Source organism: Leptopilina heterotoma, unplaced genomic scaffold (assembly GCF_015476425.1).
Source record: "Leptopilina heterotoma isolate Lh14 unplaced genomic scaffold, ASM1547642v1 Lhet_63, whole genome shotgun sequence".
Taxonomy (NCBI): Eukaryota; Metazoa; Arthropoda; class Insecta; order Hymenoptera; family Figitidae; genus Leptopilina; species Leptopilina heterotoma.
Window position 1 is genome coordinate 136265 of NW_025111149.1, and position 14821 is coordinate 151085.

Here is a 14821-nt window from a genome sequence, read left to right on the forward strand (position 1 = left end):
TTCGATCCGATTTTGACATTAACATTGACTTTTGGACTTTAACTTTGACTTTCGATTAGATTTTTACTTTCACATTAACTTTTTGACTTTCACTTTGACTTAACTTATTTTTAAAGTCAAAGTGAAAGTTAAAATTGAAGTTAAAAAGTTAATGTGAAAGTAAAAATCTAATCGAAAGTCAAAGTTAAAGTCAAAATCTAAATGAAACTAAAAGCGAGAGTCAAAGTTAAAATTAAAGTCAAAATCTAAGTAAAAGTAAAAGATAGAGTCAAAAACAAAATTATAGTCAAAAAGTTAATGTTCAAGTCAAAATCAACGTAAAAGTCAAAGTCCAAATCTAAGATAAAAGTCAGAGTTAAAATTAAGGTAAAAGAAAAAGTAAAACTCAGAGTGAAAATGAAAGTTAAAATCAGAGTCAAAGTGAAAGTCAAAATTTAGTGTAAGTCACAGTTATAGTCCAGGTCAATGTCAAAGTCAAAATCAATTCGAAAGTCAAAGTCAAATTATAAAATCGCACCTCAAGCTGTCGTGAAAATAATTCGCAATTGCTTTTAAATATAATTTATTGAATTAAAGTTTTTCTAACCATTTCAAGTACCTATATTTAAAACATTATTCTAACTATTATAGGCCAGTCGGTGAGTGCAAAAAGTGCACAATAATACAAACAGCAAAGTCTCTGTGGTTTCTGGTAGTTTAGGGGCTTCATATAGGAGCCCCATAGTTTGCTCTCGATTTCCGGTTGCGAAAAATGGTATAAACAATCGTCAAAGTTTGGAAAACGTAGTTTTTCGATGACTGTTGCTTACGGTTACATTTTAGGGGGAAAAGTTGTTATTCAAAGTTGCAGAGCTTGAAAATACCTTTCAAATGACGGATTATACGTTAAAAAAGGTTAATTAGTTTAGTTGCAAATGAATTTAAACCATTAAAAATAGCACTTTTTTAATTGTTTAATAACTTTGTTAATAATTATGGAATTTGTTGATAACTTACCAGGAATATTCCTCTTGCAAGGCTAAATAAATCCCAAAAAAATTCAACTTGATCGGATAAATAGTTTATGCATAATTCCATTTGTTAACTAAAAACATGTAATTTTTCAACGGAATTTCCCCACTTTTGGACCGGCGAATTTCGTTCTTTTTTCTTGTAAAGTACACTTAAGGAGTGAAACTTTCATTCCAGTTAAATGGAAATTCGATTTTTTTTATTTAAGTCCATAACAATGGACTTCAAAAAAGGGTATGTTTTTTTGTCATAAACAAATGGAATAACTCAGTCAATTTTCACTTTATCAATTTGGTGTAAACGGCATTTAATTTCATTTGTTTTCACAAAACTTTTTCAAAAAAAAAAATCCGACCTTGTTTCAAAGGGGGGAGAGTTAGTTTTTTTTCAAAAAATTCTTGACTAGTTAATAATTAATATTTTTAATTGAAAATTGCACCACTTATAGTTCAATACATTTAATTTATGAAAAAAAATTGAACATGAGATTTTGTGCTTTAATTTTTTATTTATATCAAGTAAAAGTACTTGAATATTTTTTTCAACCCTTGGACGGCGGAGTGGGGGAACTCGGTACGCGGGAATTTCGCCCGCCACAAACAGAATTCAGCTGTCAAATTCACAAAAATGGTCATAACTTTGTTAATTATTATCCGATTTTAATCATTTTTTTCTTAATTTGCCCTATTTTTTTACGCTGAATCCAAAAATGAGTTTATATTTTTTCAAAATGCAATTTTTTTTATAGTAAAAAAAAATTTTTTTAACAATATTTTATTAATGTTTATTAAGTTCAACAACAAAAATTTTTTCATACATATTATTTTATTGACTTTAAAATAATATTTTGTCAAAAAAAAGAATTAAATTATTTATACACAAGCATGTAGCATTGCGTGTAATCGTTGTATAGTAGTGAAAATAATTATTTTTTTCTGTTACAAAATGTTAATAATTTTTTTTTATTAATGTGAACAAAGGTGTGTTAAAAATAAGAAAATATTTAAATATATAATGTTAATGTGAATAATGGATGATTATAATTACATCATATACAGTCGGGTCCCCATACTGTTACATTTTCAGAAATTTCCCACTTCTCCAGACTCAGCTCTGTTATGTGCTCAAATTATGCTTACTGCGCACCTTTCAGGAACGTAAATATATACACCTCAAGTTTGGCCTAGAAGTATATGCACCCTTTTCCTTTGTCTTAAGAATACGGCCCTGAAAATTAGTGACGTAACGAGACGTCACCTAACACTTCTGAATTTGGAGGTTATGCAAAAACATAACACTACTGAGGACATAACAGTTTGGAATCTAACAGTATGGGGACCCGACTGTATATGGATGATAAAAATAATGTTTATTGCAAATTTTTTGTGTAAATAACAATAAGTAAAAAAATTTAATTACAATACTTTTTCAGTTTTGACTCATCTTTGTATATACCTATAATAAAAATTCATTAATAACATTTTGTAACAGAAAAAAATAATTATTTTCACTACTACGATTACACGCAATGCTACATGCTTGTGTATAAATAATTTAATTCTTTTTTTTTTTGACAAAATATTATTTTAAAGTCAATAAAAGATTTTTGGATTCAGCGTAAAAAAATAGGGCAAATTAAGAAAGAAATGATTAAAATCGGATAATAATTAACAAAGTTATGACCATTTTTGTGAATTTGACGGCTGAATTCTGTTTGTGGCGGGCGAAATTCCCGCGTACCGAGTTCCCCCACTCCGCCGTCCAAGGGTTGAAAAAAATATTCAAGTACTTTTACTTAATATAAATGAAAAATAAAAGCACAAAATCTCATGTTCAACTCTCCCCCCTTTGAAACAAGGTCGGATTTTTTTTTTTGAAAAAGTTTTGTGAAAACAAATGAAATTAAATGCCGTTTACACCAAATTGATAAAGTGAAAATTGACTGAGTTATTCCATTTGTTTATGACAAAAAAACATACCCTTTTTTGAAGTCCATTGTTATGGACTTAAATAAAAAAAATCGAATTTCCATTTAACTGGAATGAAAGTTTCACTCCTTAAGTGTACTTTACAAGAAAAAAGAACGAAATTCGCCGGTTCAAAAGTGGGGAAATTCCGTTGAAAAATTACATGTTTTTAGTTAACAAATGGAATTATGCATAAACTATTTATCCGATCAAGTTGAATTTTTTTGGGATTTATTTAGCCTTGCAAGAGGAATATTCCTGGTAAGTTATCAACAAATTCCATAATTATTAACAAAGTTATTAAACAATTAAAAAAGTGCTATTTTTAATGGTTTAAATTCATTTGCAACTAAACTAATTAACCTTTTTTAACGTATAATCCGTCATTTGAAAGGTATTTTCAAGCTCTGCAACTTTGAATAACAACTTTTCCCCCTAAAATGTAACCGTAAGCAACAGTCATCGAAAAACTACGTTTTCCAAACTTTGACGATTGTTTATACCATTTTTCGCAACCGGAAATCGAGAGCAAACTATGGGGCTCCTATATGAAGCCCCTAAACTACCAGAAACCACAGAGACTTTGCTGTTTGTATTATTGTGCACTTTTTGCACTCACCGACTGTCCTATTAGGGGAGATTCAGGAATTGTGAGCCACACTTTTTCTTAGCTCAATATCTTACAGAAAAAAATTTTTTTAAATATTTAAAAATGTTTCGTGTCAGTAGAAGATAACCTAACATATAACGAAGTCAGTTTCTTAAAATTATCACTTTCCTAAAAGAAATTTTAGTTTTACCAAAGAGTGCACTTTTATGATTTTTAAAAATGTTGGGGAATTGTGGGCCACTGCCTACACTGAGAGACCTTTGGGTCGGCAGCAGACTTTCGATAGGCTGCTACTAATCATTTTGGTGGAACGCTACAGGACTATACTTTTGGGTTGCTGCAATACAATTTTGGGCGCGTGATAGTCCAAAACTTGTTTTGCTGCAAACCAAAGGCGGCATCCCCACTACTTCGGTGAACTGTTCACCAACATTTTGGACTGTCACGCGCCCAAAATTGTACCGCAGCGTACCAAAACCATAGTGGAGCTGCTGTCACATACGTTGTTCCGCTACAGTCCCAAAGGTCTCTCAGTGTAAATGAAGTTCAAAATCAAAAATAACAATGAAATATATTTATTAAAGGGTTAGAAATATTAAAAATGTTATAAGTGTCATAATTATCAGTTTAAAATTATAAAATTAAATTAATCGGAATCCTAATTTGGACTATAAAACTATTTTATAAATAAATTCCAACTTATTTTCAATAGAAATTTTAATAAATATATGAAAAATTCAAAGAAAAATGTTGAATTAGAAATAAATGTTCAAAAAAATAATATTTTTAAACAAAAGGTATAGATATTTATATTTTATAAGTAGCATATTATTATAGACAAATACTATAAATTGTATTATATTAAAAGTATACATAAACTAAAATCTAAAGTGTTTAAAATTTCTACACACTTTTGAGTCAATTTTTACTATTTCCACTATAAATTTTACTATTACAATTTTACTATTTTTACAGTAAATTTTACCAATTTCCATATAGTAAATTTTATCTTGCTCGGAAGTAAATTTTAGCAAAAAACTTATTAAAATTAACTTTATAGTAAAATTTACTCCCTAGTGAAAATTAATTCTGTAGTAAATTTTAATTCTTAGTATTTTCTTAGTATTTCTTGGTAAAATTTACTCTGTAGTAAAATTTACCCGGCAACAAAATTCATCCCATAGTAAAATTTATTTAATAGTGAAATATATTTCGTAGTAGAATTCACCCAGTAGTAAAATTTACCCCGCAGTAAAATTAATTCCATAGCAAAATTTTACCCCGAAGTAAAATTAACTCTGTGGGAAAATTTACTACAAAGAATTAGTAAAAGTTACAAAAACAGAAATACTCAAAAAATTCCAGACAATTCAGGATTTATTTTATAAAAAATAGTAAAAGTTACTTTACATTCCTCCTTTCACCTCCCCCACTCCCATGATATGAAGGCAGCATTAAATTAAGGATTGTCTCAATTTTTCCCGTCACAATTGAGATGAAAATAAATTTTAATATTTCCTTTATTTCCAACCTAATGATAATATTATAATTTAGTTGTCATAACAATGAGTTATAATTATACCTGCTATAGTTATTCCGATAGTAGTTGAACTTAATGATAATTTAAACGAATACTATAAGGATAAATTAAATAAATTTCAAGACAATAAGCAATAATAAATAAGCTAATATAAGGAAGGTATTCTCTTTGTATTTTAAACACATTGAAATATGAAATATATAGTTTCTACTCCAGACAATAATAATATTATTTTGCATTTATTATCTACAATGTGTTTAAATATATTCTTTTAGACCGCAAGATATATTTATTGAAAAACCGTGTGCCTCGTGTCTTAAAAAAATAAAGTGAAAACAAATTTTTTTTTATGAAAATCGATTGTATTTTTACAAATTATTAGTCGCTCTTATCTTCCATCTTGTTCAAAGTTCATAAAAATTAAATATTCAACACGAAGAACGAAGAAGAGAATTGACATATAAAATGCCGCGCTCTGTGTTCTATATTTCATTTTTAGAAAATAGAAAAAAAATCGATAAATAGTACTACTTTCTATTTAAATTTTTCTTTCCCTCTTTTTTCTTTCCGAGAAAATGTGCGTAAAATTTTAAAAAGTGGAGAAAATCCGCGAAACAATAAGCGGATAATTTTTTTACAATATAATTTTTAACAATCGTAATTGTTTCGTTTTCTTTTTAAGTTTGAATACATTTTTCACTGCGTCTTCATTTTTATGAACCTGAATTAGTGAATATACATAAAAAAAATAACAGGTGGGAAAAAGAAAGAGGGTAAAAAAATGTTAAAATGAAGACGAGAAGAGAGAAGGAGAGAGAGAGAGAGAGAGAGAGAGAGAGATGTTGGAAAGGAAGCGCGCACCGACGGATGTCATTTCGTGGTCGACTTATTTCGTTGTTGGTAGATGCGCGCAACACTGACATCCCGTTCTCCTTTGTATTTTGTATTTCACTTGGTATACTTCCTGTCCCGAAATATGCTACAAAATATAAAAATCCGATATTTAACATTCTTTGTCGCGAAGAATGTACTATTATACCAAAAAAAGGAGAACCCCTTGCAACTAAAAAGGGATGTGGTGTCTAAATTACAAAAAACCAGGAAAAGGACGTGCGGTGTCAATTTTTAAAGTGCACGCGTTTCAAGTTTAGAAAGATACCTGTTTGTATAGAGCGATACAGTAAAATCCTGATAAGATACGACCTTAAAATTTTTTTCCTTTTTCAACGTTAATTGGAAAGCCGCACCTATGGGTTACATTAGAACATCCGTATGGCACTAACAGCGATAATAGAACATCTGTAAATTACACCGAAGAACGATTATTTCATTCAAATACATTTAAAATCTGCTTTAGTTGAAAATAACTTTTTAAAATAAATAAAAATAAATAAATAAATTTAAAAATAAATAAATTATTATAAATAAATAAAAATAGATAATAAATATTTGAATATTATTATTTATTAATCATTCAGTCGTCTAAAAATAACTAAGTTAGTAAAAACTTGGCTGACTTTTAGCTTCTACAGTGAGTTCTCGCGAGTCGTTCAATTCTCGAAAATTTTCAAGATCATAAAACTCACGAGTCGTTCAACGCATAAGCCACGCCTCCAAGGCGATTTCAGGGATGTGTGAAACATATTTATCGCCCCGAAAGACACAATATTCAATGACTTTGGTCCGTTTAAATTACACAGCACTGAGCACCGGCGCGCGCATGCTAGAAATTGAACGACTCGTGAATCGGTCACTGATCAGCTGTTGAACGACTGGCGAGTTTGAACGACTCGCGAGAACTCACTGTATTATAATAGCGATGTTTACCTCACTCGCTAACGCTCGTTCGGTTGAAATTGAACTTATTTGTTTTTATTTTTTTATTTATATTTTAACGTCAGTTATTTTGTGAAGTTTGTTTTTATTAAATTGATCGTTTGACCAAAGCAATTAATAATATTTTATTATTTTCTCTATACTTGAATTTGATCAAAATTATACATATATTCTAGGTGATATTTTTCTATGACATTTTAAAATCGGTTAAACATAGGTGTACGAGATGATCCCCCTAAGGAAAAAAACCCATTATTGAAAGAAAAATCAACATATTCGAGTTTTTTTTTGTGCGCACTACTAGATCCCGTGTAGAAATTTGTCGTGGCCTTCCTAGTGTTAGGCCGTGTCCACAACAGAAGTTTTAGTGAACAACAACGCGCAAGTTGCATGCTGGTTCGTTCCGCCTGTTTTGAATTTGTTTACTTTCGCATAACCTCCAATTTTTAACAATTTTGCAGGCTTCGCACTGAACTACTAATACGTCGTATATTTACTACTTTTCTTACGTTATGCTACTATTTGGGTACTTTTTTAAATTTCAGCCACTAAAAGCAACTGCCATAGGTCAGGGAAATCAGGGAATTCAGGGAAAAGTCAGGTAAATTAAAATTGCTCAGAGAAATCGGGGAAAAGTCAGGGATTTTTATTTAAGTAACTGGAAAAAATTGAATTTTAGAGAAGTTACAAATAATTGCAAAAATTCAATTATTTTCAAAAGTAATAAAATTCTTCGCGGAAATTCAATTGAGGGTTCACGTGCAATAAGGGGACGCGCAGGCTATTCGTTGTCCTCTCGCGCAGCCGCAGAATCGCTATACGCGGGGACTTTCACTTCCATGCGTATCGCCTTATTGCACGTGAACCCTCAATTATGTTCAAAAATTTAAAAAAATTCTCATAAAAATTCAATTATCTTTAAAAATAATAAAATTCTTCTCCAAATTTCAATTATCTTCAAAAATTTTAATAAAATTCTTTGCTAATTTTCAACTATTTTCAAATAATTTTTCTCAACTCAATGATTTTCAATATTTATACAGTTTTAATAAAATTTTTCAAAAGAATTCAATCATTAAAAAAAAAGTTTTGATAAAATTCTAAGCAAATTTCGCAATAATTCAATTGTTTTCATAAATAATAACATTTTTCACAAAAATTCAATTATTTTCATGAATAATTAAATTCATCATTGTATTTCAGTTATATTTTTAATATAATATTTAAATTGAATTCCTCGAAAAATTTAATTATTCTTGAAAATTTTATTAAAATTTCTCGAAAAAATTTTAATTTGTTGATAAAATTCTTTATGATAATTTCCTTTCGAAAAACATTTATTTATTCAGTAAATTATATATTTTTGTATTTAAATAATTGAATTCTTGTAGAATTTTTCAATAAAAATTTATTTGAAAATGAATATTTGTTAAAATTTAAGATAATAATTGAATATTAAAAGCATTATAGCATGAACTTTTAAAAATACATAATTGATAAAATACATAATTGAATTCTTTCAAAGAATTTTAACAAAATTTTTGAAAATATTGACATTTTATTTACTTAAAATTTATTTAATTTACTTAAAATTGTATTAAAAATAATTGAAATTCTGTGAAGAATTTTATTAATTTATGAAAGTAATTGAATTCTTGCAATGAATTTTTTCGAATTTTTGTTTTAATAATTGAAATAATGTAAAGAATCTTATTATTTATGAAAATAATTGAATTTATGCATCCAATTTTATTACATTTTTTTAAATAATTGAATTCTTTTGAGAACTTTTATTAAAAAAGTTGATTGTGAAAATATTTGAATTTCAACGAAGAATTTCATTATATTCGTGAAATGTACTTAAATTCTTACAAAAAAAATTAAGAGAATAATTCCATTTTTATAGGAATTTACTTTGAATTGTATTATAAATAATTGAAATCCTCAGAAACATTTTATAATTTATGAAAATAATGGAATTCTGACAACGAATTTTATCAATTTTTTTTAAATAATTGAATTCATGTGAAAAATTCTATTACTTGTAAAAATAATTGAATTTATGCAACGAATTTTATTACATTTTATTTAAATAATTATATTCTCTCGAAAACTTGTATTAAAAATGTAAATTTTGAAAAATTTTGAATTTCAACGAAGAATTTCATTATATTCGTGAAGTGTACCTAATTTAATTGTTGCAAAAAATTTTTGAAGATAATTTTATTTTTCGAGAAATTTATTTAAAATTGTATTAGAAATAATTGAAACCATGTGAAGAATTTTAATATTATTTATGAAAATAATTGAATTCTTGCAACGAATTTTATTATAATTTTTGTAAATAATTTAATTTTTTTAAAAATTTTTATAAAACATGAAGATATCAATCACTCCGAGTGGAAGACTCGAAGTAATTGATATCTTCATGTTTTCTAATAATATTCTTGTAAGTTGTTTAATTTAAACAATTTTTGAATTTGAATGTTTTGAAGAATTTTAATTCTTATGGAAAAATAATAATTAAATACTTATTTTAAAATTTAGTTATTTATGTTTGCGAATAATTTTACAATTTAAGAAATTCGTAAGTAAATGTACTATCGGCTCAAAAAGTATAGGCCCCTGTGTTTGAAAGCTTTTTACTCAGGTAAAAAAATTCACACGTTAATCGGACAACTTGGATTTAGAAGAGACACTATTTCTACGTTAGTATACGGAAATGCAAGAAATAAAAAATTTTTTTGCGTTATTTACGGATTTTCGAGAGTGAAAATACATGGTTTTTTGAAGCATTCTGACAGGGGCCTACTTTGAAAGCTTGTAGCTTATTCAATAAGTATCGTATTGTTATGCTGAATTTTTTCTATGAAGTTTAAACCCTACTAAAACAATATATATATATAAAAATTTTTGAATTATTGCATAAACTTTTTGTTATTATTTGAATCAAAGATAAAAAGTCATCGCCTTTGCAAATAATAATACAGATTTGAGATAAACTGTAAATTACGTACAATATGGTATTGAAAATAATGCAATAAAAACAAATTGTTTAAAAAATTTTTTTAATGAATTATTTAGAAAAAAGTTTTTAGTTTTTTGCTTTATTACCCCATTAAAGCAAGGTGCAGACGGTCATGAACCCTTTTTTTAGCGACAGGAAATTCAATAGCAGCGGTCCCAAGCGGTCCACTACTGTACCTTTTTTTTAAAAGATTTTTCTATTATAGCGAGTTATTTACAACTTTAAAACCTTTGTCGAGTGATCTGCACTAAAAGTATCGGCAAGACTGCCTGCACCTTGCTTTAATGAGGTAATAAAGCAAAAAAATGAAAACTTTTTTCTAAATAATTCATTAAACAATTTATTTTTATTGCATTATTTTCAATACCATATTGTACGTAATTTACAGTTTGTCTCAAATCTGTATTATTATTTGCAAAGGCGATGACTTTTTATCTTTGTTTCAAATAATAACAAAAAGTTAATGCAATAATTCAAAAATGTTTATATATATTGTTTTAGTAGGGTTTAAACTTCATAGAAAAAATTCAGCATAACAATGCGATACTTATTGAATAAGCTACAAGCTTTCAAAGGCCCCTGTCAAAATGCTTCAAAAAACCATGTATTTTTCACTCTCGAAAATCCGTAAATAACGCAAAAAAATTTTTTATTTCTTGCATTTCCGTATACTAACCTAGAAATAGTGTCTCTTCTAAATCTAAGTTGTCCGATGAATGTGTGAATTTTTTTACCTGAGTTATGAGCTTTCAAACACAGGGGCCTATACTTTTTGAGCCGATAGTAGTAGAATGTTTTTTTTGAGTAACTAATAATTTTTAGAGTGAATCAGAATATTCTTTATGGTCAGGGAAAAAGTTCAAATTTTGTCTGTAAATCAGGGAAAAGTCAGGGAAAAACAAAATTAATTTTTTGTGGCAACCCTGTATTATTTCTATTTTTTTAGAATTAATACTACTTTAAATCATAAAATTCATCGCAAGAATTCAATTAGTTTTAAAAGTAATAAATTTCTTCTTGGAGATTCAATAATTTAAAAAAATTTCAATAAAATCGTTTGCAAGAATTTAATTATTGTCAAAAATTTTAATTGAATTCTTTGTAAAATTTAATTATTTTTGAAAATTTTTTGCAATTCAATGATTTTCAATATCTACTATTCTCATAAAATTTTAAAACTGAATTCAATTATTTAAACATTTTTTTGTCAAAATCTTTGTAAAAATTAAATTATTTTAATAAATAATAAAAATTTCTCATGAATGTAATTCATGAAATTCTCATGAATTTAATTATTTAAATTAACATTTGCATAAAATTAGTCGAAAAAATCAGTTATTTAAAATTTTTTATAAAATTCTTCGCAAAGTTTAAATTATTTTTATGAATATAAAATTAGTTGCAGGAATTCAATTTATAAGCAGGATAAGAAAATAGTAAATATTTTTGATGAAAATTAGGAAAAAGTCAGGAAAATAAAATATGGAGTGGAATTTTTGTCAGTTTTCTGAATTTATATTATATTAAAATGAAAAAAGAATATTGTTTTAGATAATTCATAAGAAAAAATTTTAAAATTTACTTTTTTTTCTGTATCGCCGCCGACATTGCAATAAAACAATCATTTTACTTTCAGTGGTTGGCAATTGCGCGCACAGTTGCATGCAACTTGCGCGTTGTTGTTCACTTAAACTTCTGTTGTGGACACGGCCTTAGCCTACAGCTAGACAGTTTTTGTCGTGGAATTTTATTCTCAAATACCTGTCCTGGTCCCGTAATAAGTTAATGTACAGTTTTTAAACAGTTTTCCCTTTATTTCTCTCGATATGAAGACTGTCTAGTATTTATCGTGATACTGTCTAGGTTACCGATATAACGATATAAGAAATAGAACAAGTCCGTCTAGTAGGCGTCACTAAATTCGTTATAGCAACTAGCTAGCAGACCAAATCTTCTACCTTTATTGCATATAATGTACTACAGATTCTTTTTATTTTGAAACGAACTTTTAAGAAATATAAATCTTTGTTACACATTTTCTTGTCGATTCCCGGTCTAACTAATTTTCTGTAAATTGTAATAAATTAAAATTAACATTGTTTGAATTTTATTTAAAATAAAAAAAATTAAATTGTTAAAATAATAATAGTTGCATTTAATGTAAAGGTTTTAGAACTAAATTTGAATAATTTATTCTTTAATTTAGAGACAGATTATAGGTAATAAAAATGTTATAAAAGTGATATTTTTTCTCATTGAGATCAAGACTTTGAGGGAATAGTAAAGAAATTTTAATTGTTTATATGGATTACCTGTTTTTAGATTCGAAAAAGAATCTAAGCTTTTATTAATTTTATTAGTTTTGAAATTTTCTTACAAACCTGAATATTTTTGAACTATATTATTAGTTGGTAGGAGTGGTAGTAGCAGACTACAGTGTTACTGTGCATGCGGTTGTTGGCAGCAATGAATCAGCTGATCACGATAGCTGTGCGTGCGTCAGCGTGTGTGGTGCAGAAAATGTTAAAGAAAAGTTTGTAAATCAGTGTCATTTGTAAAGAAAATTCATGAATTTTTTTATTGAACTCTAGGAATAGTATTAACGAATTCCAAAGATTAGAAGGGTCATAAAAAGATGAGGAAAAAGTTATTTTTGATACATTAGATCCAGATATCAACTCTGAAAATTTTGATGATCAACTAGACAACAAGAACATGTGAAATATAATAATCTAACTGGAATGAAAAATTGTGATATATGTAAGAAACAATTTTGTATTTTATTTGTAATAATAAAGATTTTTTGAATATACATATATATTTTCATTATTATTAACGTGTATAAATATTCAACCTTTATAGAAACAGTATATTTTAATATCGTGGATTTGTCCAGGAACGTTCTATTTTATTAGGAAGAGACTAGACAGCCGGCCTGTATATAATCTAGATGTTTCTAGCGTCACATTCCTAGTTCGCTTCTGCCCAGATTTCCATTCAAGTTCATAGACAGAATCTAGCGCAACTAGGCAGTTTCTCATATTCTTCCACGATAAATTTCTACACGTGATAATTAATCTATCTAAGTATTCTGATTTGAAATATATGCAGCTAATTAATATTTTAGACAATTTTTGTACCCTGAATCATGTTCAGCGGGTAAAAATACACTGAAAATATTTCCAATAAAAAAAATAATACAAAATAATTTTTTTTTGGGTTTTTATCCCTACTTTTTTCAAAAACCTCTATTTTTTATCTTGTGCATATGAGTCTTAAGGTACATGTCTTTCAAACTTTCTTTTTAAAACCTCATATAAGTTTCTCACGCCGAGTTAAAGGGAAAAAATAATTTTTTGATCCCGAATTTCAAAATTGACAAGCACGTCAACTTTTTTGAGAAAAGTGGGGGTAGAGCCAAAACTAAAAAAGTCATGTTTTGAATTCTTTATTTTGATTCTGACGTGCTAGAGACTTCCATGAGGTTTCAATTTAAACCTCAAAACGTGAATTTTGAAGTCCATAAGCGCAAGACCAAAAAATAGGGTATTTTGAAAAAAGTGGGGGTAAGGACAAAAAAAAGATTTTTTCGTTATTTTTTATTTCGGAGTGGTTTTTAATACATTTTTGCACGCTGAACACGATCCTGGGTACAAAAATTGTCCCCATGTCAGGATTTTCAGAAAAGTGGGGGTAGAGACCCAAAATTTTTTTTTCCTTCACAGGAAATGAAAAGTGTTGTTTTAACCTGAATTCGGGTGAAAATAACACGCAACAAATTTTACCCTCGTAGGGTAAAATTTGTTGCGTGTTATTTTCACCCGAATTCAGGTTAAAACAACACTTTTCATTTCCTGTGTTATTTTTGATATAGTAGTGGTTTTTTTATGTATTTTTGTTCTCTAAACACAATCCCAGCTTCCAAAATTGACAACCACGTCATAATTTTAAGAAAATTAAGAGTAAAGTCCTAAAAACAATTGTTTTTCGTTTTAATAAAAAATTCAAAATAATTTTCCTTTTACTCTAATATTGTAAATTATTATTAAGCGAAATTGGACCTAGAAAAAAATATCTGTTTACATTTGCGCATATATGTAAAATATGCTAATGTATACATAAAAATCTGCGCAGGAAAAGTAAAGATAATTGGATGAATTTGTTTTTAATTTGACTTTAATGACAATATATAGATCACCTGTCAAAGTTTATAGCGATCAATTTTATTTGACCTGGTACTCTAGTAACTCGATCATAGAAATTAAATCCAATGGGAGATGTGATGAGATCAGTAAGTAGAGTCACGTTAAATCGATACGTCGTCGTGATCATCGTCGTGTGAACATTACGAGAATTTATGCATATATATATATATATATATATATATATATATATATATATACACCTTCACAAGGTACAATAGTGAGAATTTAATTTAAATATGAACGTAAATTTCAAATTTCGCTCATGTATATTAGGACTAATATGTAATTTCAACGCTGAAATTACATTTTCACTTTAAATTTTTGTTTACTATATATCATGCATATTTTATAAGTGACATTATTTTATATTTATATTTTATTTACATAGTTCATTTATAATTTTTGTTTATTTATATTGTAAAATTATTTATTATCTCTCGAGATAAATTTTGTATACACCCACCTTGAAAAATTGATAATAATATGGAACAACTTCAAACAACCTGCAAGCCGAAATATTTTTACTATTAATTATTTTCTCGAAAATATTTGTACTATTTTGATATTTTTATTATTTTAAAGTATTTTTTTACTAAGAAAAAAAGGAAAAGGGAAACTAAATAC

The 14821-nt window shown here is 27.4% G+C and overlaps 1 protein-coding gene across 4 annotated transcripts in view; it reads right to left on the reverse strand.

Moving 5' to 3' along the window:
- LOC122509863 (rap1 GTPase-activating protein 1) overlaps positions 1 to 14821 on the reverse strand; it is a 412641-nt gene that overhangs the window by 109673 nt on the left and 288147 nt on the right. The window contains exon 1 of one of the 4 annotated variants that reach the window (XM_043624157.1): positions 5171 to 5268. The exons of the other annotated variants lie outside the window; for them this stretch is intronic. The gene's annotated coding sequence lies outside the window, so the exon portion shown is untranslated. Of the gene's footprint in view, positions 1 to 5170; positions 5269 to 14821 lie in introns of those variants that run through there. 4 annotated transcript variants of the gene reach the window in all.